Here is a 27,161-nt window from a genome sequence, read left to right on the forward strand (position 1 = left end):
TGATGACTTTATCTTCCGGTGTGAGTAGAGTTATTTTAACTTTCTATAGTTTGTTTAGCTTTTTATGCTGTTCTGTCTAACGCGCCGAGGGAGAGTATTTTGTATTTTACCGAGGTTTATTTTTCTATCGTTTAATATAATTTTATCACATTTTGTTTATCAGTTTCTCTAACTGCATAATTTCAGCGTTGATATTCTACACAGTTGCTGCACGTATTTGTCGCTCCATCAATTCCCTCCGGAATTCCGGCGAACAATTTTCCTTTTTGTGTTATTACATCGTCTAATTTTATGATGTTTGTATATATGGGGAAACAACCTTTCTGTTTTGATTAAATACACGACTGCATTCAAATTCTGTTTTCTTTAGTTTAGATTGTTCGTATTTTTTAAAGCCGGTACTTCACTATTTTACTTCGGTTCATTCAGTTAAAATGAGTAACAGCAACAGATGGGAATTTAATCCTGTGACATCACGTTGAAGGAGAAGCTTCAATGTGTTACACCTCATGGAAAGAAGAGCAAGCTTTAGTCTAAATGAACCAGTATGCTCAAAGCAAACTTTAACTTTTATACATATCCTTTTAGTGTTGACTGTCGGAAAAAAAAGGATTTAAAGAAATTGAAAGTATATTTTATTTTGGTTGCGTCAGTCTCTTGCTATGAATTTCGTCTCTGGGTGCAGACAATCGTCAGGCAAGGAACAGACTTCACCAATATAACATATATGTGTGTCTGTGTGTGTGGGGGAAATATATATATATAATTAAATGAATAATAACAGACGATGGATAAAATTCAGTTCATTATAACTGTTTACTCTTTTACTTGTTTCAGCCATTTGACTGCGGCCATGCTGGAGCACCGCCTTTGATCGAGCAAATCGACCCCAGGACTTATTCGTTGTAAGCCTAATACTTATTCTATCGGTCCCTTTTGCCGAACCGCTAAGTTACGGGGACGTAAACACACCAGCATCGTTTGTCAAGCGATGTTTTTTTTTTTGGGGGGGGGGACAAACACAGACACACAAACACAGACACACATATATATACATATACATATATACGACGGGCTTCTTTCAGTTTCCGTCCACCAAATCCACTCACAAGGCTTTGGTTAGCCCGAGGCTATAGTAGAAGACACTTGCCCAAGGTGCCACGCAATGGGACTGGACCCGGAACCATGTGGTTGGTAAGCAAGCTACTTACCACACAGCCACTCCTACGCCTACAAGCCACTCCTGCGTTTCTTACGCATTTTTAAATAGAAGAATGAATACATTACTCAATTGTAAAACACTGTAATCATCAGGTGAAACGTAATTTTACAAACAAAAGAATATCCCAAGAATACATCAGGGACGTGGCTGAAGTCTGCCGAGGCCAACTATGAAAATTATAGTTCGACTTCAGTCACGTTCCTGATGTATTCTTGGGATATTCTTTTGTTTGTAAAATTACGTTTCACCTGATGATTACGGTTTTTTGTAATGGACTTATGTTCTCATTCTTCTATTAAAAAATGCGAAAGAAACAGCTGTAAGGAGGTGTCATTTATCCATCGACTGTTATTTTTCATTTGATTATAATACACCAGAGAGATTTTACAACTTCTCGGACACAAAAACGTACAAATCACGTAACGCGTGCTTTGGATCAGCCCTCGGTGCTAAATGCTCACTAGGTTGGTTTTCTCTATGTACACGACCGGAATATCCTATTTGATACTTACCAACCATAGGCCAAGAGCACAGGTTTTTCCAACGGCACCTGGTGCATATTTTTCAAGTATATAATTTTATCTGAATCCTTATTTTAATATATATATATATATATATATATATATATATTATATATATATATATATATATATATATATATATATATATATATATATATATATATATATATATATATATATATATATATATATATATATATATGATATATATATATATATATATATATATATATATATATATATATATGAATATATGTAATTATGCATATGTATGTGTATACATGTATACATGAATATATATGTGCATATATATATATATGTGCGTGCGTGTATATGTGTATATATCTCATGCTCCTTTCTGTTGAAGAGCGTAGATCCGAAACGTAAAATACTTTCTCACCTTCCCGAGGGTTAAACAAATACACCTGTTAGTTGCTTATACACATGTCTTCGTATTTCGTTTTTCTGTAAATTTCAACTATATATGTATACTATGTGGAGGCGCAATGGCCTAGTGGTTAAGGCAGTGGACTCGCGGTCGCAGGATCGCGGTTTCGATTCCCAGACCGGGCGTTGTGAGTGTTTATTGAGCGAAAACACCTAAAAGCTCCACGTGTGTATGTATATACCGAACGCGTGAAACAGTAACAGTAGAGTGAAGTATCTGCCGACTTCCAATAACTATAAACTTGGCACCACGTATTTTTCGCTCTTTTCTTTTGTCTGTAAGCATATAAGTTTATTTCACCTATGTACACAGTTGCACACACACACACACACACACACACACACAATGAATATGCACGTCTCGCGGCAAAACTTGACACGGTGCAAACTTCAATAAATAATTTTAAAATATTGAAGTAGAGATAAGACAAAGCCAAATTTGAAAGGAAATCGATGAATGTCGAATATATCATTCAACAATGGTAGTAGTTGAATATTATTCAACAACGGTTGTAGTTGAATAATATTCTTAAGACCGTAATTTACACACACGCCGCATTTTCAGAGCTTGTCAGTAATTCAGTTCTTAACCAAATGGAAAACTGCTAACAATTTCTGAAGAGTACTGATCCTACCTACATTTTGGCATAACAAAATTGAGATTTGGTCCCGTAGATAAAAGTTTACATCAAAATTTGTAGCGACGTTATAGGAGAGTAAGTAACACCTCCAATCAAGTTTAGATTGAAATAGCTTTTTTATTTTAAAAGCAAAATATATTTATCTTAGCTTCAATAATAGAAGAAAGTGTGAAGAATTTGTATCCAAAAAGTTGTGAGGTAAAATATCATGGAAAAAATACAAGTAGGGCAAAAAATTGGATTTAAGTATAATTAACCATCTTATTTTAAAAACAAACTATATTTTAATTAAGCTTAAATGATAGAGCTCAATTCGAGGAATTTCATGGTATCAATCTCATGCAAAAAGTTATGGGGTTTTGAACCTCGAATTTGTGGGTGATAATATAGTTCTATACTTTTTTTTATGAATATGGTTCTAGGAAACTTTTAATATATATCACCAGCATCATTAAGGTAAGGAAAAAAATTAACAATGACACCGCTGATTGACACATTTGACACATTATTAATTAGCACTATAGCATAACCTGGAAAAAACATTGATTAGATGGAAAAATGCGAGCAAGAGAAATAATATTCTTAAGATTATATATCTGCAAAAGTACAGGACAAGTCATTACATCAGAACAAGAAAAGTTTTACTTAGAATATTGCAGCTAAGGATAAAAATTGAATATTAAAAATTATTTGATTTGAATTCACAAAGTAACATTCTAATTAAAAAAGGTACCATCATTTTGTTAAAATATTGACACACTACATACTTAAAAAATGAGAGCCAGAAGTACCAATATAGCTAAAGTTTTATGCAAAGTAGAACAATATATATGGTAGACAATTCATTATGTAAAAAATAGGCATTGTGAAAAATTGGCAATAACAAGCAATAACTAAAGCAAATTTTACTGTGAATTCGTTGTTATTTTACTGTAATATATAACTAATTTTTTGTATTATTCTATTTATTGTACTAACTAATGATGTACTACTATTATTGTTTATAATCTATTTTCAAATTTCTAATTATTGATTAATGATTAAAAAAAGGAATTTTTTAATGTGTAAAGAATATTGAGTTATTTATAATTTTTTTTAAGTGGAGGCACATGGCCTAGTGGTTAGAGCAGCGGACTCGCAGTTGAGGGATCGCGGGTTCGAATCTCATACCGGGCGATGTGTATATTTATGAGCGAAACACCTAAGTTCCACGCGGCTCTGGCAGAAGGTAATGGCGACCTTCTGCTGACTCTTTTGCCACAACTTTCTCTCACTCTTGCAGCTCACCTGCGACAGACCGGCGTCCCGTCCAGGTGGAAAACCTATACGCCAAGGAAACCGGGAAACCGGCCCTATGAGTCAGGAATGGCTCGAGAAGGAACAAACAAAAAAAAAAAAAATTCATTTTTAATAGAAGTAACAAGTAATAACAATTAGAAGTAATAACTTGTAATACAATTTTTAGTTTTAATAAAAGCTAATATTTTCTAAATCTAAATATTTTATTCAAAATTTTATCCTTGGCTGCAATATTTCAAGTAAAAATTTTCTTGCTTTGTACTTTAACAGTGTTGTAACCTGTTGTGAATTTTTCAAGATTTATGATTTTAAGAATATTTTTTCTTTTGCTCGCATTTTTCCATGTAATAATTCAATGTGAGTGGGAGAGAGAGAGTGAGTGAGCTAGGGTGTGTGGGCGTGTGTGTTTGTGTGTGAAAATGAAAGAGAGAGAGCGTGTGTGGATTTCCGTTGGACTTTTGTGTGTATATGCGCATGTATTTGATTATAGTTAGTCCTTATTTGTGTATGTGTATAATTGTGTGTGTGAGTGTATAGTGTGTATGTGTATAGGGGTGTGGGTGTGTGTGAGAGAGAAACAAAATAGAATGTGTGTGAATTGGCAAACTACCGTTGGATTTTGTGTGTATTTGTGCATGTGTATATGTGTGTCTGTGTGCATGTGGTTGGTCCTTATTCGTGTGTGTGTATGTGTGTGTGTGTGTGTGTGTATTAGCACGAACCTGTGAACCAGAGAATGTCTTGCCATTTGAGTATCTTATCATTTTTCTGCTCTTGCAGTTGATCTTACTGTCATATTTCGGTGGCTAAACAAAGAAAGTTCTTTAGTATGTCATCTTAATATCATAGATTGAATTTCAAGTCAATACTGATAAGAATAAGTAGGATAACAGTTTAATATCTCGTTAGAATGATCTACGCAGAAGATATCATACAGGCAAGAAACGTCACAAAAACATTCTACTGTATTTGTAAGAGACAAGAAAAAGTGTGTGTGAATTAGCATGTTATATACAACAACACCGTTTGCTTTTACCTTCCTACCACCCCTATATCTCTCTAGCTCATCCTACGTATTCAGTTATGAAACTAAATTGAAAACACCATAGTTATAATTCAACTTCTCACGGATTTCTCTTATTTTCACGCTATTATTTGGAACAACTTAAATAGACATTTGACAATAACAGATGCAGTTTGCAAGTAAGTGATATATATATAAAATGTGTGTGTGTGGTTTTTTTTCACCCTTTTACTTGTTTTTGTCATTGGAGTACGGCTTTGCTGAGGCACCGACTACTCAAATGAATCAATTCAGTCTATCGGTCTCTTTTGGGGTAAAGCTAAGTTATAGGGCCGTAAACGAATTGACATCGTTTATCGAGAGTTGGAGGACAAATGCTGACAAGCACATACAAAAAAGGAGCACACACACACACACAGCTATACACATAAATCTACACACATATACACACACAAATATGTACGGTGGGCTATCACACAGTTTCTATCTACCAAATACACTCGCCAGGCATTAGTTAGCACAGGTATATATATATATATATATGTATGTATGTGTGTGTGTGTGTGTGTGTGTGTGTATGTATGTATGTATGTATGTATGTATGTATTTATGTATATATACATAATTATATGCAAAACTGCATAGGTGTGTGTGTGTGTGTTAGCATGTGTGTGTGTGTGGTGTGTGTGTGTATGTATGTATGTATGTATGTATGTATGTATTTATGTATATATACATAATTATATGCAAAACTGCATAGGTGTGTGTGTGTGTGTTAGCATGTGTGTGTGTGTGTGTGTGTGCATATGTGTTTGACTTCTTTTTATTGAATTTGATTAACTCTATAGTCAGCTTTGATCGTGATGATGCGTGTATACTTCGGATTATACACTCCTAGGTGTACATAGATAATCTTTTTAGACAATATGATGTCATTTGAAAGTAATTTCGTTGCAATTTTTAGCAGATCAAGAGACCACGAAGTGGTCCTCAATTTGCTTTATGTGCATGCATAGTCATACAAAAATATCACACAAAGCGAGCCGTACAGTATTAAACATGCCAAGAGATTCGTCTCCTTTAACAAGGACACTCGCACGGCTAAGACAGATGTCAGGAGCGATTTCGATATCACTACGGGTAACTTTCACATAGTTGAAATGTGCGTTACTACGTTTGCTTCTCCTTAACAATATGTGCACGGGCAAAGGCGACGAGCTGGCAGAAACGCTAGCACGCCGGGCGAAATGCGTAGCCATATTTCGTCTGCCGTTACGTTCTGAGTTCAAATTCCACCGAGTTCAACTTTGCCTTTCATCCTTTCGGGGTCGATTAAATAAGTACCAGTTACGCACTGGGGTCGATATAATCGACTTAATCCGTTTGTCTGTCCTTGTCTGTCCCCTCTGTGTTTCGCCCCTTTTGGGTAGTAAAGAAATAGGTATTTCGTCTGTCTTTATGTTTTGAGTTCAAATTCCGCGAGGTCGACTTTACCTTTCATCCTTTCGGGGTCGATAACTTAAGTACCGGTTGTGTACTGGGGTCGATCTAATTGACTGGCCACCCTCCCACAAAATTTCGGGCCTTCTACCTAGAGTAGAAAAGAATCTTTAGTACGCTGGACAATATGCTTACTGACATTTCCCTCGTCTTTCTGTTCTGTCTTCAAATTTCGCCAAGGTCGACTTTTACCTTTCATCCCTTCGGGGTTAAGCACTGGGCGCGATGTAATCGACTTAACCACTCCCTCGAAATTACTGGTATTGTGCCAAAATTTTAAATCAATATTTACATGGACAAGTTTAATCGCAATATGGGTAATTTTTGGTAAACTGAAATCTGTGATTTAGTGTGATTGTTCCTGCTCAACAAAATGTGCAACTCGACTGAAAGAAACCAGTGTTCCAAAATTTACTCCTCTTTACCTTATATGTGAATGTATACAAATATATCTTTTAAATGTAATCAATCATTAGATCTAATCAATAAATTCCAATATCTTGAGACAAATGAATTGAACAAAAATGACCGTAAATGTAAAATATTGGATCTGTTACTCTATCGTAGTCCGTTACTTCATTCTCTGAGTAAAATTACTTGTGTTTTGCAATGCTATCAGGGCGGCGAACTGGCAGAATCGTTAGCACGCGGGGCAAAATGCTTCGCAGCATTTCGTCCTACCTTACGTTTTGAGTTCAAACTCCACCGAAGTTGACTTTGCCTTTCATGTTTTCGGAGTCAATAAAATAAGTACTAGTTGGAGGCATGGGGTCTATGTAATCGACTTACCCCACTCCAAAATTTCTGGCCTTGTGCCAGAATTTGAAATCAATATTTTAGCGAGGTGTGGGGGAAAGTACTGCTGTATATATCAATAACTGCACTGGTTTAGTGTCATTTCAAACTCATTGGAGGGGCATTTCGCCTGTCTGTACGTTCTAGGTTCAAACTCTGGGTCGATGAAATAAGTATCAATACATTTTCCCCCACACATTTGTTTCATGGTTAATGTACTACAATATATATGTGTGTGCCAATCAAAAACGTTACCTTTCTATATATCGCCTCTGCTACTAAATAAATTTGACAATTCTTCTGTCGATTTAATTTCTAGATGCAACTTTGCTCCTCGCTTCCTACATTCTCTGCCAACCTTTAGTCCTCTTTCTTTTCACTTAACCTCCACAATGACTTTGCTGAAAGCTAAGAATCTCTCCAACACGTTTCATCCAGTATTTGCTTCCTCTGTCTTCGTTCACTTCTCCCCTTACTCCACACCACTTCTTTCCGATCTCCTCTCTTCTACTCCTCACATCATTCCTTCTACTTTCACTACATTCCATTAAATATTTTCTAGCTTGCAGCCAGAGAGACAATAACCCCACCCTCTCTCTCTGTCTTTCTCTTCTCTATCTCTTTCGCTCTTGCTCCTTCGCCTTCTCTCTCTCTCTCTCTCTCGCTCTCACTCCTCCCTCTCTCTCTTAACCTCTCACATTCACTTGCCACAGAAAACCAAGAACGCGAAATATTAAAGTTTTTACTCTTCACGACAATTGAACATATCTGATTCTAATACGAACTCTCCTTTGAACTATCACTTGCCTCTTGGGATTCTAGATTTTATCATAAGTTCTGTTTCAGCAACTTTATTGACAACTGACCAACAATAACAACAAAGCCAAAAGAAACAACGTACATGAAAGACAAACACTGACCCTTGAATAGAAATCCTTATTAACTACAGAGCTGAAGACATCTGACATTGGCAAATGACGACATCACTTTGTATAAAGTTACATTTCATTAAATTGAATTGAAATTAAAACATAGTCATAAGTAAGTACTACAAATATTGTTTACGCTAATCCAGAGACTATTTTGCTTCAAAGATAACACACGTACACATATACAGACAGTTATAAGAAACGAAAATTTCAGTCATAAATAAAATTAATTTGAGGTGTTTATTCTTGTTTAAATTTCTATAAATTACACTTGTTTATAAATACATAAAAGCAAATTCAACTTTTATAGCCATATTAAATAAAACAAAAATGGGATCTTTTCTAAAAGATGGACAGAATTTTCTACTTAACTAAATAATTTGAAACTTCGTATACTGGTAGAATGTGTCAAAAGAAAACATTAATTTCAATTAGTTTTTTTGAGAAAAATGTATTTTGTAACTTTTACGTAGTTTAATTCTTCGAATTTTAACCAGTCGTATTCTCTGTTTTGAGCTCAATTAATTACTGCCGTGTTATTCATCCTTATCACTGTCTTCTGTTTTCTGTCTTCAAAGGCTTCTCGCATGTTTATTTCAATGTCATCCCTGACTTACGGAACGATTACCTGTGTGTGTGTGTGTGTTTTGTTGTGTATGTGTGTGCGTGTGTGTGTTTGTTGTGTGTGTGTGTTATTGTTGTGTTTGTGTGTGCGTGTGTGTGTTTGTTGTGTGTGTGTGTTATTGTTGTGTATGTGTGTGTTTGTGTGTGTTTGTTGTGTGCGTGTGTGTGTGTTATTGTTGCGTATGTGGTATTTGAGTACTCTTTTTTCCACCTTGTTTCACATTTATGTGTTTACTCCGGTATATATATATATATTATATATATATATATATATTATATATATATATATATATTATATATATATATATATAAATTTTAAAATTAAAATGAGGGTGAAAAAATTGGATATTAATTTGATAACATCAATTTAACACCAATGGTCTAGCATATTAAAAAACTGAGGTTCAGTAAATAGTATTACATACATATGAGAGGGATTCCCACTAAGTGGACACCCTAATGCTAGAAGTAGATCCGCTACGGTCTTACCACTAATAGTGAAATATTGTTTATGATTAATATATATTTTTGTTACTTTTCATTTGTCTTGCTCGCTTAGGTTTCTGGTGTGTGTTAAATTTTCTAGAGAACATTTCTTAGTAGTAAGACCATAGCGGATCTATTTCTACCATTAGTGTGTCCACATAGTGGTAATCCCTCTCATATATATATATATATATATATATATATATATATATATATATATAGTTGACGAAGAGGAAGGCTAGCAGGCCGAAACTTCAAATTCTCTGTCACTACTCTTCTTGTAAAAGTCTAGTATTCCACTAAAAGGTAATGCATTGTTCTTCTGTTTAATGTTAAATTGCTTCTATATATAACTTGACATGAAAACAAAAATTAACATATACGTCCATACAAACATATATAAATATAATCAAATCGAATAAACGACGTTGAAAATAACAATAACATACAACAAAGAATGTATTAATTTGACGCTCAATGCAAAGAGAGAGTTTTTGACGTTTCGAGCATAGCTCTTCGTCGGAAAGTAGAAAGAGGAAAATCCAAGGAAGGAAAAAAAATCACCAACAGTACGTGTGTAGTTACATTGCTGAAGTGATGTGTATATAGGTGCTGTATATGTTTTTACTTTATTCTTTTACTTGTTTCAGCCATTAGACAGCGGTCATGCTGGTGCACAGCTTTGACGTTTTTGTCGAATGAACTAACCCCAGCGCTTACGTTCTTTTAAAGCCTCACACTTATTCTGGCTGTCTCTTTAGCTGAATCGCTAAGTTACAGGGACGCAAACACACCACCACTAATTGTTAAGCGGTGGTGGGAGGACAAACACAGACACACACACACACACACATGCACATACCTGGCTTGCATCAATCTTCATCCCGCCATGGCGTCTTAGAGACACATAAACATAAACATAAAAAAGCATATATATTTATTTATGAATATGCGTGTGTCCGTTTGCACACACACACACCACACACACACACACACACACACACATATATATATATATATATGGCATTGAAAGTTACCCCAACAGCAGAATGGTGCGCCACTGCATGGTGCCAAAGATCCCAACATCACCATCAAAATACAGGACCAGATACTGCAACAGCTTGGGTTCCAGGGGACCACAGCTCTTCAATATCCTTCCTAAATGCCTGAGAGACATGCATGGTGTGGATTTGGGTTTCTTTAAAACTAGACTGGATCTCTTCTTGTCAGGGGTTCCAGATGAACCTACCCCTCGGCAGGAAACACAAATGCGAGCAGCGGCGCCGAACTCCCTTGTTGACCAAGTGCCACGTATCAGAGGTGGTTTCACATACTAGTGTAGCTCATTCAACGGTCGTGCCCCAGCATGGCCGCAGCTTTCGGGATGAAACATTTTTAAAGATTTAAGGATTTATATATATATATATATATATATATATATATATATATTATATATATATATATATTATATATATATATAAATATATATACACACACACATTCATATGCATATATACATAAACATATTCACAAGACAGAAAAGCTGAGAGTGAGGGAAAAAGTGGGAGAAACTGAGAGAAAACAAAAGTTTGAAGGAACATACAGGTGAAATAGAGCTGAATAGTAAGAGTATATTAATTTTTTTTATTCCTCTTTAGTGTTACACAAGTGACAGAAGATCCGAGTGTTTCGTTCATTTCCCACCATATAAAAAACTCAGTGTTATGCTCGAATCTCTAGTCTTTTGTGTCACTTATTTAACTTCACACACGCACACACACACACACACACCACACACACACACACACACACACAGACAGACAGACAGACACACACACACACACACACACACACACACACACACATACACACACACGAATCTCAAACTATGAATCTCAAGCTATGATAATATAGTAATTTATTTGTAGACAGGCAGTTTAATTATCATGTTAGATGTTCTTCAGTAAATTCGTGAATATTTTATGAGTATAGGTAAGCATCAAATGTTTGTTATTTTTATTTATCTTATTTATCTTACGAAGAAGTTTATTGTCGGCTGGAGAAGAGAAAAGACAAGTGTTTTAAAATGTGTTACTTAAAAGAACTCGAAAATCATTGAGTGTGTGTGTAATGGAACAAATTGTCATCAAACCAAATATTTGATTTGAACGCATACAATAAAGAATACTCCATTAAAATCACTATTGCCACGAGCTAGAATTAAACTGGGCAACGGATTAGATCTACCATTCAAGGACGGGAAAGGTTAACTATCCCTGCTGGTTTTCCATCTCCTAGAGTTCTACCCATAATGCATTAGCCCATCTGGTTTTAGTAGAAGATTCTTATCCTAGATGATATACTGTGGGTTTGAACCCGAAATCGCATAGTAGTTAAGCAATGTTCTTTGCCTCACAGACACGCCTTACCTGAATCCAATTTTCGTTGACTTAATGGATATGCATATATGCATGTATATATATATATATATATATATATATATATATATATAATATATATATATATTATATATATATATATATTATATATATATAATAAGCAACAAGGATATCCAGAGGTAATGCAGTACGATCGTATCATGCAACTCCATTTAATTGAACAATGCAATCATTACATCAATTTAAAATGTAGAGCCATCCTGAGCTTCACAGACATAGAATTTAATTGAATTAGAACAGATGACACATTAGTATAATTATACCTAAAATCTCCAATACTTCAGCATAAAGGTTACTATATATGTATACATAGGAGCAGGCGTGTCTGTGTGGTAACAAGCTTGCTTCCCAACCACATGGTTCCGGGTTCAGTGCCACTGCGTGGCAGCTTAGGCAAGTGTCTTTTATTAGTGGCTTCTAGCTTCAGGCCGACCAAAGCTTTGTGATTGGATTTGGTAGACGGAAACTGAAAGAAATCCGCTGTATATATATATATATATATATATATATATATATATAGTATTATTAGTGAATTGAAGAAATGGAGTTGAACGAAGATTGAACAGAATTCCTTTTATTGCCACAATTTTCCAAATTCTGATTAAATAAGGATATTCCTATACCACCGAAGGACGCCTTCCTTAAGGAATTGGTTTGTAAAACTAACGCTTTCATAAACCGGATTAGATGGCTTGTTTTCTTCCACGAGAACGAAGATCTAAAATCGAACCGGGCAGCAGCATCGTCCGAATATTGTGGGCTTTTTAAATCAATGGATACACCACCACCTAACCCAAGACTGAAGAAGTTTGAGGACGACTTGTGGGACATCGTAAGGAAGATTAAGTTCAGGAAGTCACCCAGGAGAAATGATCACCTCAGATACCTAGATAAAGTTACCAAGGATATTAATAGATCGGACGGAGTCCTGGTCCAGTCCGACATGACCAGGAACACATACAAGTTACCCATTAAACAGTACCTAGATTTACTCGGAAAAGAGATTAAGAAGAATTATAGAACAACTAATTGGAGTACATTGAGGAAAGTAAACTTGGAGATTAAGGAAATAATGTGTAAATACGGAATTCAAATGAGAACGCAGCCGCTTAGCCCTAAGCAACCTAGATTTATAGAGAAGGACCATAAACCGAATTTCTACACCAACCCAGCGTTAAGACTCATATGCCCTGCCAGTTCTGATATCGGGACCATCAGTAAGTACATTTTAGATAAATATATCCCTAGCTTAGTAAATAAGCTGAAGCTTAGCCTCTGGGCTAACTCCTCGCAGGTAGTGAAGTGGTTCTCTTCCATCCCAAATAAGAACCGTACTAGGTTTATTCAGTTTGATATCGCCAGCTTCTACCCCTCGATTAACCCTAGTGTACTAAATAAGGCCCTTTGGCATACTCACAACAAGGCAGGCCTCACTAGAGAAGAAATTGATATTATTTTAGTTGCCAGAAAATCATTTATAAGGTTTGAAAATAAGTTGTGGATTCGTAAAGATACTCCAAATGAATTCGATGTGCCTATGGGTTGTTCGGATAGTGCGCAGATAGCCGATTTGGTCGGAATCTATATTCTCTACGAATTGTCCGACCAATTCCCGGATATCGCGGGCGGCCTGTATCGGGACGATTGTCTGTTTTACCTGCAAAACACCACGAACAGAATCGTACAGAAAACTAAGAATAGGTTAGCTAGGTTCTTTAATAGAATGGGCATGAATATAGTTTTTGATAATGAACTCACCAAGGCTAATTTCCTAGACGTTACACTAAACCTCCATAGCGATTCATACTGCCCTTACCATAAGCCTTCCACTAATTTGAAGTATGTCAGTGTCTTCTCCAATCATGCCAAAACCGTAACAGACAATTTGGTTAAAAACATCTCTCTAAGATTGTCTAACTTGTCCGCTAGTGCCGACATTTTTATGCAGAAAGCGGAATTTTATAACGCCGCACTATCCAAAGCCGGCTATAGGCAGAAGGGAGTATATATTGATCCAACCCTTCCGATGCCACCATTCGGTCATCAGGATAGGGCCGTCTATAATAACATAAATAATTTAAGTAGTGACGGGAGCGCGGGGAGTGTTAGAGCAGGTACTTCTAGATTTAATTTAGGGAACAAAGATAATTATCGGGCCGGGGGAGTTCACACTAAACCAAAACCCGTTATTCATCCTATAATCACCCACCATAATGTTAGAGCTGGCTTCCCGACCCATCACATAAATAGGAATAAGTATATATGGTTTGTAATTCCCTTTGGTAAGCAGATTAGAACTAACCTTCCCCTCTTGTTTCGACAAGCCATCGCCAGTAACTTCCCCAGAAATTCCAAATATTACTCCACGGTTAATTCGCATAAAGTTAGGATAGCTTTCTCCAACACAAAAAACCTTTCCCAGATAATCGCCTCCCATAATAATAGGCTGCTTATTAAGACCCTACCACCTTTGTCCGGAGGCGCAGCTCCGTCCGCTCCCAGTTTAACGCTCAGTAGGAATAATAATACTAGTAATAACGATAAGAGAGCCAGTACAGTGACTGATAATCTCAGTACCAACCAGGGATTAAATACTAGAAGTAGCGATAGAAGAAATGGTGATGTCATTAACGTTAGTAATGGCAATAGTGAGGTGAGCGCAGCTAGGGTCATTAATGTAGAGAGTCCTAATAGCAACTCCAGCATCGTTTCCGGCAATAGCAGGCCCACCGATACTAGCAATTACAGCGCTCTCAGTGATAGTGAAGGCTCAGAGGTTAGCCCGTTAATTAATAGTGATTTGAAGGAATATAAAGTTGTAAGCGGCCGCAGTTCTCGCAATCAATATAGTAACAGTAACGCAGTTCTAATTTCAGAAGCTAATCCCAATAGAATAAGGTTCTTGTCGAGTAACTCCAAGATCAGAAATGCCATTTACCAATGTAAGGTTTACACGGACTCAGATGTCTACTCGTATGTCGGGGCCTCATCGTCAAAATTGGCCTTGCGAATTTCCAACCATTTCGCAACTTTTCGCGACGTGAATAAATACCAAGCCACGGGACTTAGCAAGCTTATATGGGCTTTGAAGAACGCGAACTCAGGTTTCAGGCTGGAATGGTCGATTTTGTCGGTGGCCCTCCCATTCGATAGGGGCAGAAGGAAGTGCAATCTTTGTGTCTCTGAGCTTTTCCACATATTGTTCGCCAGAGACCGGTTGGTAAACGGACTTTTACAGTCGGCTTTTCGATGTCCCCATTGGCGGCGTTATACTTATCTTGCTTATAAATGATACCTTAGACAATTAGCAACCTGTCACACCACTAAAATGAAAATAATCCTTGGAAATAATTTTTTGAAAAAGCTTTTTAAGAAATATATGAATAACCCTAGCAAGGGGAAATTACTCCCATTAGGCGAATGATGTTTTGTTGTTGGAAGCAAAAGCTGGAATTTTATATACCTTTAGGATTCTTTGACGACGTTAATTTTTTGACAAGCAGGCCTAGACGAACACACGTACACAAAAAATATTTTCTGCCGCCTGACGAATTTTTCAGCAGTGACCATTGAGTAGCGCCTTTTACCAACATACGGCCGCGCACACATAGGCCAGTACACACATACATGCTTCTAGGTATTTTTTGTCTCGCCCCCCAAAAATACATCCAGTATTCTTTAAAATATTCAGAATCTTAGTTTTGGTCACACAGAACATCTCCACACCCCTTGCTCTCACCTACTGGATTTGACCGCCGCCTGACCTGTAAAAATCTTCAACGCACCCACCACCCGACTTCAACGTACATTGATAATCAGTTCACCCATGGGCTCTTAAAGAGCCGCCTCGTTCAATTTGCTTTGCTGCGCCTCTGTTCTGTTTTGTTCTGCCAACGGAATTCATATTTTTTTCCTGAAGAGAAAGCCACAATATGGGATCCTTATTTAATCAGAATTTGGAAAATTGTGGCTTTTGAAACATGTGTAGAATGCAATAAAAGGAATTCTGTTCAATCTTCGTTCAACTCCATTTCTTCAATTCACTAATAATACTAAAATTCAATTATCCGCACCAACCCACGGCTGCAACGCCAAAATGTTTTATCTCCAACCGTGCTTTCTTCTGCCGTGATTTTTGCTACCAAGGTATCGGTTAAACTTTTGATTAATCTGCAACAAGATTATTCATCTTTCTATTTTACCAAAATATATATATATATATATATATATATATATATATATTATATATATATGTAGCCGCAATATGACTGAAACAAGTAAAAGATAAAAGATAGATAATTAAGTATCTTTCGAGAATTTATGACTTGGCAATATGTATAAACATCTGCTACGCAGATAAATATATGCTTATATTATATATATAATTATATTAATTATAATTATATATATAATATAAGCATATATTTATTTGAAGATTTTACTTATTTGAATAATTATCATGTCTATTCCAGTCTGCGTAGCAGATGTTTATACATATTGCCAAGTCATAAATTCTCGAAAGATACTTAATTATCTATCTTTTATCTTTTACTTGTTTCAGTCATATTGCGGCTATGCTGGGGCACCGCCTTGGAGGATTTTTTAAAAAATCAAACAAATCGGCTCCAGTACCAAGTTTTTTAAAGCCTAGTACTTATTATATCGGACTTTTTTGCTGGACCACTAAGTTACGAGGACGTAAATACATCAACACCGGTTTTCAAGCGGTGTTGAGGGGACAAATACAGACACAACACACACACACACACACACACACATATATATATACCGCGGTCTTCTTTCAGTTTCCGTCTACCAAATCCATCCACAATGCTTTGATCGGCTCGAGACTATAGCAGAAAACATTTATCCAAGTTGCCACTTAGTGGGACTGAAACCGGAACCATGGGGTTTTGGAAGGAAGATTCTTACCACACAACCACGCCTGCGCCTACGTACTTAATAAATTTCTACAACAAATTAAGAAAATTTTTTCATTTTCCGCGCGAAGTTTCTATTTATGATTATATTGTGGTAGTTAAATTGTTAGATTCCATGAAAATATTTTCTATCTGAAGATAATCTCTAAATGGGAAGCAAACATTTTTCATGTGATGGGGAAAATATGCGATTCGAATTTTGAATGTTTGACCTGCTAGTGTTCTTACTAAAGTAATTTTCCAGCAGTTATATTAGTATCTGTTTCTGTTCAATGGTTTTTGTTCTTTTCACGTTGTCCCAGTCTACTCAGCTGAGTAAGCGGCCCAATTGTGACTACTTTGTCCCTCTTTTTCTTCAGGTAAAATGTATTTAACAAAATATTATCCAATGTCTTATTTCCTCTTTAAGACGGCGGGGGAGACATGAGTACTGTTTCTAAATAAGTCGAACGACCACGTTAAGGCTGTTTTGTTGATTCATCTTCTTTTCATATCATTCACTGACATTTTCATGGCAGAGAATTAATGATTCGAAAACTTCACCCGTGAAACAACAAACCGTTATATCACAACCGCTACCAGCTAATAAGGGAGTATATTTGTGCTCGTTTGACGTACTAAAAGTGCATCGAAACCCCATTGTCTTTGCCAAAAAGAAAAAAAACAGACATATATAACATAACCTCAGTAAACTTTTTCTGAGATGAAATAGATAGTTATGGCAAGATTGCCTTTGACCATTAGCTTGGTCGATCAGAACTGACCAAACCACTATATCTTCTAGGTACTTAGAAAAAATAGGAAAAACAGAATCCTTTCTGAATTATATTTTAATTTATGATAGCTATCTGAGAGCACGAACAATATTGATTCGTGTGTAAAGATTTCGAAAGAAATTCAGATCTCATCCTTTACCCCTATTAAAAACTTGTTTATTCTTATACTCTATTAATGATTTTTTTCTAAATCAACTAGAGTAGTTTACAGAGTTTTTCGGGGACCTTCTGTGCCTGAGAAATTGTTCTCTTAGAAAGTGAAAGTCTTCTTCCGTCACCAAAAGCTAGTTTTATGATTTGTTTATTTTTCTCTATATTTCCTTTCTTTAAAATTCGATTTTATTTCTGATTACTTCCGAGATTTCGCGATTTGAATGAACTATCTAAATTATAATTATTAATTTTCTCCTCTTTCTTCATTTTGATAATTCTGTTATCACCAAAGGAATAAAACTTTTTTGTATGATGACAACTATTCACAAAAGGAAACATCGTAAACAGATATATAGCTTTCACTACCTAATTAACGGCAAATATTAATAAGAACTTTGTACACACTTTTCAACCAAATACCAAAGTAAATAAAAAATATTCAGGCGAAAGAACATATAATTAAGCAAAAATATTTAGTAAAGATGACCAAACATTTAATTTTTTTTACAAAATAGTGTTTTCATTTAGATAAGGCCAGCAAATTTAAAGGGAGCAGGCTAGTTGATCACATTGAGCTCAGTACTTGATATTATAGATTCCGAAAGGACGAATGGCAAAATTGTCCTCGGTGGTATTTGAACTCAGAACGGAACTAGATGGAAGAAATCACTCTAAGTTTTTTGTCCGATGCGCTAATGATTCTGCCAAATCGCCGCCTCAGTAATGATAATAATTGAAAGTCTTTATTGGCCATAAGGACAGAAAAAATATTTAGGGCAATACAAAGACGAAGACCGTGGGAACACGCGTAAACAATAAAAGTAATAACATTTGAGAGAGAAAATATTACAACAAAATCCCTTAATAGGAGGGAAACACGACTCATGGGTTTACAAAAGAACCTTACAGATTTCCTGATACTCTGATCTCCAGAAGTGATATGGCAAGTAGTCCTCAATTTCCGCACCTTTTAACCTACAGGAGAATGCTTAAACTACGTTCATTCATTCATTCATTCGGGCCCTCACCTTTCAATCCAGGTGAAACGTTAGACGAAATAAATAAAAGCTTTCCCGAAAAGGAAAGTGTCTCACCTCAAAATACATCTTTCGCCAGAGCCACGAAGCTGAAGAAAATCCAGAAGGCAACTGGGCGATCTTCGCGATGGAGTCAGCTGAGAACCGGATTCGTCGTATATGTGATATCAGCTGGACAACATAACTCCACAAGTCATCAATGCTCGAGTGGCGTAGGAGCGCACGAAGGATTGCTTCCTCGCTCTGAGCGAATTCCGGGCACTACCATACCAGTAGAATTTATGCTGACCGGCAATTCATTCTGGTAGCACTGCCAGGTCACAGGTTTCTGGAAATTATCCATGGGCTCCAGCCCGAAAGTCCCCCGGTAAGGACCATATCCAGTTAATTTACAACGACCCCACCCAGTTCCCTCGAGGAAGTTGTCATGCTTCCTACTATTCGTCTATAGAAAGTCATGGTGGAGATCTCGACTAGCAGAAGGTTGTAAGCACATGTCTGTGCATTATTAGCCACGGTGTGTTCAGTCCTCCACGTAGTGGATATTGACAGCAAATGAACCATCTGAACAGCGAAACATATCCGCTCCGTGGTAAGCGGAAGAGCAAGCAGTCCACTCTGGTCAACCACAAAGCAGTGCAAGGCACGGCGACCAGGTGGAAGTTGACGACAGTTCAATGTCGGTGTTTGCCAACTCCGCCTGACCCTCATATTGACCCATTTCTGGCCCTCCGTCCAGTGCCCCACGACGCTGTTGAATGTCATAGAACAGCCTTTCCAGGTTCTGAGCTGCAGGTCCAGCGACTTTTCTAAGTTAATTTTTGCTGCTGTCAATATCTCGTACTCACATGGAGCAGTGCCAATCACTTCAATCTGTTTGATGTTCGATGCTATTATGGAAAAGTCGTCAACATATGAAAATACAGATCCTCCACATCCTAGTTCCCGCTGGATGCCCCTAAAAGACCTTTGATTTCTGTAGTGGTCTAGAATCAGTAGGTAGCGAAGGAGAGAGGGAGGGAGAGAGAGAAAGAGAGAGAATGAAAGGGCGGATACTTTTGTTGAACCAAACGCATTATATTGAACCGTTCTGATTGGTGGTCATTTACTTTGACCACCAATCAAAGACGGTACCGAAACTAGCCGCCACGAAAGATTTTGATTGACCTAAGCTGATCAGCACCCTGCGTATGCTTATTGCTTACCTAGTCTATAACATATCTTGAAAGTTGCAGGTTTTCATGGACAGACCTGTTTGCAATGGCTCATGCCTGCGCATCACCAAGACCATCATTGACGAGCGCCAGGTGTTCCTCTCATTCACATTCACATATCCTGTTTGCATCAGGCTTGCCTCGATTATCATTTAAGGGGAGCAAGAAGTATTTTGTTGATTTTTATCCCATGCTCGTAAAAGATTGCCTGCCGATAGAATCGCCCCCACCAGTTATTTTGTCGTGTCATTGCTGTTATCATTGCTTTGTTGTTGCTGTTGTTACTTTCTCTGTACATTATGCTGCTGTTGTTACTTTCTCTGTACATTATGCTGCTGTTGTTGTTGCTGTTATCACTGCTGTTACTATTGCAAGAGAGGAAGAGGCCGATCAAGAACCCGCTGGCTTGACACCATCAAGAGTGATACCGGAATGGACATAGCCAGTCTGAAAGAAGCGGCCCAGGATAGAACTGACTGGAGGACACTGACCCATCGAGTAACCGAGAGTCGATTTCGACTGAGCGGATAGATAGATAGATAGATAGATAGATAGTCGTTGCTATTTATGTTGGTGTTCACATTATTAAAAATGTCACCCTTACTATTGCCTTCGTTGTCGTTAACATTACTTTTATTGTTGTTCTTGAGCACACAGTGTCTTTTATAACTGGGCGGTTGTTGTATTAGAAGGGATGGACAGGAGATTGTAATGTTTTCTAATGAAGTTGGTTGTGTTGTAAGCAATTCTTCCTGCTACTTCGTCGCTGAATGTGATTGTAGGCATTATGACTTCATAATCCCATTAGAGACAAAAGGAAAAAAAAACAACAAATAAACTTATTCAGAATTGTGATTTTAGGGCACAATTTTATAGTTCCCCTCTTCACAAGTTAGGGCTCCTTATTCAAAGTTTTATTAAAAAAATCACAATATTAGGCAAATTGTTTCCAACAAAATTTAACAAACCCTTGGAAGTCGACTCGATGTACGTCCACCCCAAATAATAAAAATAACCGAAACAGGCCAAAGGCCCTTTCCGAGCCATATGATCATAAGGGTGTTTTCTCGGACTTTGTAGCGCATATGTTCCACTACGCGAATACAAAACGACGCCATGACAATGTGACAAGAATAATCCATTGGGATCTCTATGGAAATCACAGCCTACAAAGAGCAAAGGCGTAGTATAAATAAACCCCAGCAAGAATCACCGAAAATGAGAATTGCAAAATCCTGTGGGATGCAATGAGCCAGTGCGATCGCCTAACTAGAATTCTTCGCAGGGTTCTTGAAGCACGGCCAGTAAATAAGTGTCACCTAAGTCTGCTGACAATTTCCATCATACCCCGCAGAATAAGCTGTGAGTTTTCATATAATAATAATGATAATAATAATAATAATAATAATAATAATAATAATAATAATAATAATAATAATAATAATTATAATAATAACGATAATAATATGATAATAATAATGATAATAATGATGATGATGATAATAATAATAATAATAATAATAATAATAATAATAATAATAATAATAATAATAATAATAATAATGATGATAATAATAATGATAATAATGATGATAATAATAATAATAATAATAATGATGATAATAATAATAATAATAATAATAATAATAATAATAATAATGATGATGATGGTGGTGATGGTGATGGTGATGATGATAATGATGATGGTAATGGTGGTGATAATGATGATAGTGATGGTAATGGTGATGATAATAACAAACACATAACATACAGAAAGTATTATTTGACAGGCAAGAACTCTGGTGTTGAAGACAGTCAGCTAGCCAACCACCAAGCCAGCCAACGAGACAGACAGACACTACTGTGATGGTGATAATGATAAAAAAACAAAAATAACAATAATAAGATACTGCTGTGACTACACATAAAACAATATCATTGATGATGATGGTGGTGATGGTGATGGTGATGATGATAATGATGATGGTAATGGTGGTGATAATGATGATAGTGATGGTAATGGTGATGATAATAACAATAATAAGTCGACTACGGCTGCTATAATGGTACGATTATAATTGTAACGGCAATGATGGCCGTCTCCCCACGAGCCAATCAAAGCTAAAAAATGATAACATTATCGTAGCACCAAAATGTTTTTGGAAACTAAAAGGAAAACTAAATCAGTATACCAAATCGCTTGTCCTATGGTTAATCTGGAAGCGCGTCCCCCAGGGAAGAGCCAGCCTGGGATCGAAAAGTCATCAACTGGCACAAACTCTTCTCCGAATACGGACATGGATGGTCACTTGAACGGGAAATCCCCCAACTCGAGCCCTCCAAGTTCACCACCACAACCACCACAGAAAGAAAAATGTAAGCGGAACAAATGGACCCGAGAAGAGTATAAAGAAGTAATATACGCTTATTACTATGCATTAGGTAGGCCATCTCAAGAGAGACACACCGCAAACTCTTACAGTATATGGAGAACATGGAATCAAGACAGTAGGCCCTATTTGGACAAGAACAAATTAGCAAATGTGAGGAGGGATATCCTTAGAAATAACAGACTCACAGACAGTGAAATAAGCGCGATCAAGCACGCAACGGAAAATGACATAAATATAAGACACAAAGGAAATGAAGAATCAGATGAACAGTATAGCCCGCCACGAGGCTTAATTGAAAGACTGCTATCTGACCAAAGTACGCAAAGGCCTGAAGATACAAGAAATTCTATTGTACCTGTTAAAGATAGCCAGGAAAACGAAAAAACAACAGTAACTGAAGATCTTGCATTTGCTGAAGAACACAGAGAGTCTATGGCAGAAATGAGGCAGAAAATCCTGAATACGCTTGAAGTTGTAAGACATACAAGTATGAATGATAAAGAACCACTTCATAAACTCTCAAATACAAACCAAAATAAAAAACAAATCCAAATTGGCAACTATGTAACAAATGAAATAATACGAGAATTAAAACCTGATTTTACTGAGTTAAATGAAATCATTTACGCTTCTGCTAGGGCAATTGAAACCAGCTGTATGCCCCCGAAAAAACAAAGAAAACAAAACCTGGGAAGAAATCAAACCTGGAGAAGTAAAATTGAAAAAGAGATTGAATTTATGAGAGGGGAAATATCAATATTAAATGAACTAATATGTGGAAATGATGTAAGATCCAGAACAGGAAGAAAGATGAAGAGAAAATTTGGATCCTCACCAAGAGAAGAACTGATATCAATAAAAGAAACGCTGAAACAAAAAGTCCGAGCAAAAGCTCAAAGAATACGAAGATTTGAGAAGAGAAACAAGTTTTACAAGCAAAATAAGCTGTTCACATCCAATGCCAAAAAATTCTACAGAGAAATAGGGAAGGAGAAAGTAACCGTTAAAGACCCCCCTCCCATGGAAGAAGTTCAAAACTTTTGGAAAAGGATTTGGAGTGACAAGAAGACGTACAACATAAATGCAGACTGGATTATACAAACTGAAGGATCCTACCAAAATTTACAACAACAAGCATGGGAAGACATCACAATAGCAGACCTAAGAAAGGCACTCACGAAGGCCCATAATTGGAAATCCCCCGGTAAAGATAGGGTGCCGAATTTCTGGCTCGCATCGCTCCCATGCGCACACGGTAAGCTAGTTCAGCTGCTCAATGGAATTATGAGAGACCCAAAGAAAACACCTGAATGGTTAGCAAGTGGCATTACTTACCTACTCCCAAAGAATAACGAAACCAACCTTCCAAAAAACTATCGGCCTATAACCTGTCTATCCACCACGTATAAAATCCTAACATCTATCCTGGCGGAGAAAACATATGCATTCATGGAGAAGAACGATATTTTCCCCATTGAACAAAAAGGGTGCCGCCGAGGCTCTTACGGATGCAAAGATCAACTGCTAATCAATCGTATGATCCTTGAGAACTGTCACAACAAGCGCAGAAATCTCAGCACCGCATGGATTGACTACAAAAAGGCCTTCGACAGTATACCGCATCCATGGATCTTGAGATGGCTGGACATCTTCAAAATTTCCCCTGTGATTTCAAACTTCCTGAAGCACAATATGTCGTTGTGGAATACGAATCTCCAATTATACCACTCTAATGGAGTACTTGCCTCAGAAAATATAAACATCAACTGTGGAATTTTTCAAGGTGACTCACTTTCACCTTTAATATTCTGCATAGCCCTAATACCCCTTACAAGTGAATTAAACAGAACAGGGTATGGGTATAAAATTGCCAATAAAAAAATAAGCCATCTATTTTATATGGATTACTTAAAACTTTATGGTAAAGACAATAATGAACTTGAAGGCCTATTGCGCACCGTGAAAGCATTCAGCGATGACATCGGGATGGAATTTGGACTTGAGAAGTGTGCCAAGGCCACTTTCCGGAAAGGGAAAGTGAAGACCACAAATTCAGTCGTGTTAGATGTTGACACAGTCATAAGAGAGCTTGAGCAAGAACAAACATACAAATATTTAGGGATAAATGAAGGCTCTGGTATTCAGCATGCAAGCATGAAAGAGAAAATCAGGAAGGAATGTTATAGGAGAGTTCGTGCAGTCCTGAAATCTGAACTAAATGCACGTAACAAGGTGTTAGCTATAAATTCCTTAGCAGTTCCAGTTGTTACTTATAGCTACAATGTGTTGAACTGGAATATGAGTGAAGTAAAGAATATAGATAGAAAAATACGCAAGCTGCTGAGTTGTAATAGGATGCACCACCCAAAGGCAGACGTAGATCGCCTTTACCTTCCCAGAGCCCAAGGAGATCGAGGCCTGATCCAATTTGAACTAGCTTACAAAACAACCACAATTGGACTGGCCAAATATCTCGAAATATCGAATGACTGGATGCTAAAGCTCGTGGAAAATCACGAGAGACGAAAGAAGCTTCATTCTATCATAAAGGAAAGCAAAAAATTTGCTATTGATCTCGTGCAAGATACCCAAACTGAACAACCCGAGGGAAGTACGGCAACTATTGTTGCAAAGAAGGTGAAAATGATGGCAATGAAAAAAGCGCACGAGCAATTGGCTGATAGGTGGGAGGAGAAACCTCTGCACGGCAAATATGTGACCCGCAGCAAACAAGCTGATGTTGACCAGAAGCAAACCCATCAGTGGCTACGGAGCTCAGGGCTAAAAGCAGAGAGCGAAGGTTTCATCCTGGCTGCTCAAGATCAAAGCCTATTAACCCGGAACTACCAGGCCAATGTGATGAAAAATGGAGCAGACCCAAAATGCCGATTCTGGATGTAAAGTCTTAGCACCAGTGGAGTATAAATTAAGACATGACAGAGTTGGCCAATATCTACACTGGCTAATAAGTCGGCATTACAATATCAAAACTGCCGACAAGTGGTATAATCACCACCCTGAGGCTGTAACTGAAGGAGAAAATGTAACCATTCTGTGGGACTTTCCAGTACATACAGACCGAACCATCAAGGCCAATAAACCAGATATTGTTGTGAAAGACCAAAACAATAAAGTTTGCTTATTGATCGACATGAGCATCCCCTGTGATCATAATATCTCAGCGAAAGAGTTTGACAAGCTCAGAAAATATAAAGACCTACTCATTGAAATTGAGAAAATGTGGCATCTCAAGGCGGTTACAATACCAGTGATCGTAGGAGCACTAGGAATGATCAACAAGGGAACCGAAAATTATATGAGAATGATCCCTGGCTTACCATCCCTGCAAGAAGTGCAAAAGATTGTCTTAACTGGTACATCGCACGTATTGGGAAGAGCATTGTCGATGTGAGAACTGTTGCTGCTCATGTATTTTAATTTAACTTTAAAAAAAAAAAAAAAAATGAACGAACTACTGAGTTTGGTTTAATGGCCTACCAAAGTATACTATGAGTTTCTTTGCCCTAGGAGTCGGGAAGACACTCGGCAAGAAATGGAAGCAAATTTGAAAGAAGAAAAAAAAAAGTAACAATAATAATAATAATAATAATAATAACAACGTGTCTCTAAAAAAATGGAGAAAATCTCAAAATACAAAGACCTGGAAATAGAGGTAACTAGAATGTGGAATCTGAAAACAGAAACAATTCTTATCATAGTAGGTGCATTAGGCATGATAAAAAAAATATTCAGACAAATACATAACAAAAACACCAGGACTTACAAACACATATAACATACAGAAAATTGCACTACTAGGGACTGCACACATCCTACGCAGAACACTTTCCATACAACAACCATCAGAGCATCACAACAAATCACAGCACATACCCAAGGCACACAGAGCTGCGCTCGGTAGTGAAGTGAAAGCACACTATAAAAATAAAACTACTGAATAATAATAATAATAATAATAATAGGCTCTGCACACATCCTACGCAGAACACTTTCAATATAGTAACCATCAGAGCATCACAACAAATCACAGCACGTACCCAAGGCACACAGAGCTGCGCTCGGTAGTGAAGTGAAAGCACGCTATAAAAATAAAACTACTGAATAATAATAATAATAATGATGATGATGATGATGATGATGTTCTCTTATCTGGTCAGAAACCCGACCATATTTTGAGAATATGTACTTTTCTGATGCATTATCTTATCGACCGCAAAGAATGAAAGGGTAAGTTGCCAACAGTGGTATTTGCATTCACAACGTAAAGATCCGGAACAAACGCCGTAAGTAATTTTTACTGATGTTCAAACGATTCTGCTAAAAGCACAATATTAACCCTAGCTTTTTCTAGTTCTTAATTTTAAACTCGAAACCTTTGCTTCCGATAGCAATTTTTTAATAAAAAAAAGTAAAGGTTGAAGTGTCACGGCAAACAGCCATTTCAAATTTACTTATTTGCTTCCTCTTTATGTCACATTAAAACTAAATATTTATTTCAACCTGAGTTAACTAAGATTTGGCCAATAGGAAGCATACGAAGTTGTATCAAAAAGCTTCCAGACTAGTTATGTTTAATAAAAAGAAAAAAAAAACAACTTATTTTACTTTTTTTACTCTCTTTTACTTGTTTCAGTCATTTGACTATGGCCATGCTGGAGCACCGCCTTCAGTCGAGCAAAT

At 36.9% G+C, this 27,161-nt stretch overlaps 1 protein-coding gene across 1 annotated transcript in view; it reads left to right on the forward strand.

Annotated features, from left to right (window-relative positions):
• The first annotated feature begins 5,225 nt into the window (after positions 1-5,225).
• LOC115213226 (contactin-like) overlaps positions 5,226-27,161 on the forward strand; it is a 252,773-nt gene continuing 230,837 nt past the window's right edge. Inside the window, exon 1 of the mRNA XM_029782161.2 lies at positions 5,226-5,333. The gene's annotated coding sequence lies outside the window, so the exon portion shown is untranslated. The remainder of the gene's footprint in view (positions 5,334-27,161) is intronic.

This window comes from Octopus sinensis, linkage group LG6 (genome assembly GCF_006345805.1).
Source record: "Octopus sinensis linkage group LG6, ASM634580v1, whole genome shotgun sequence".
Lineage (NCBI taxonomy): Eukaryota > Metazoa > Mollusca > Cephalopoda > Octopoda > Octopodidae > Octopus > Octopus sinensis.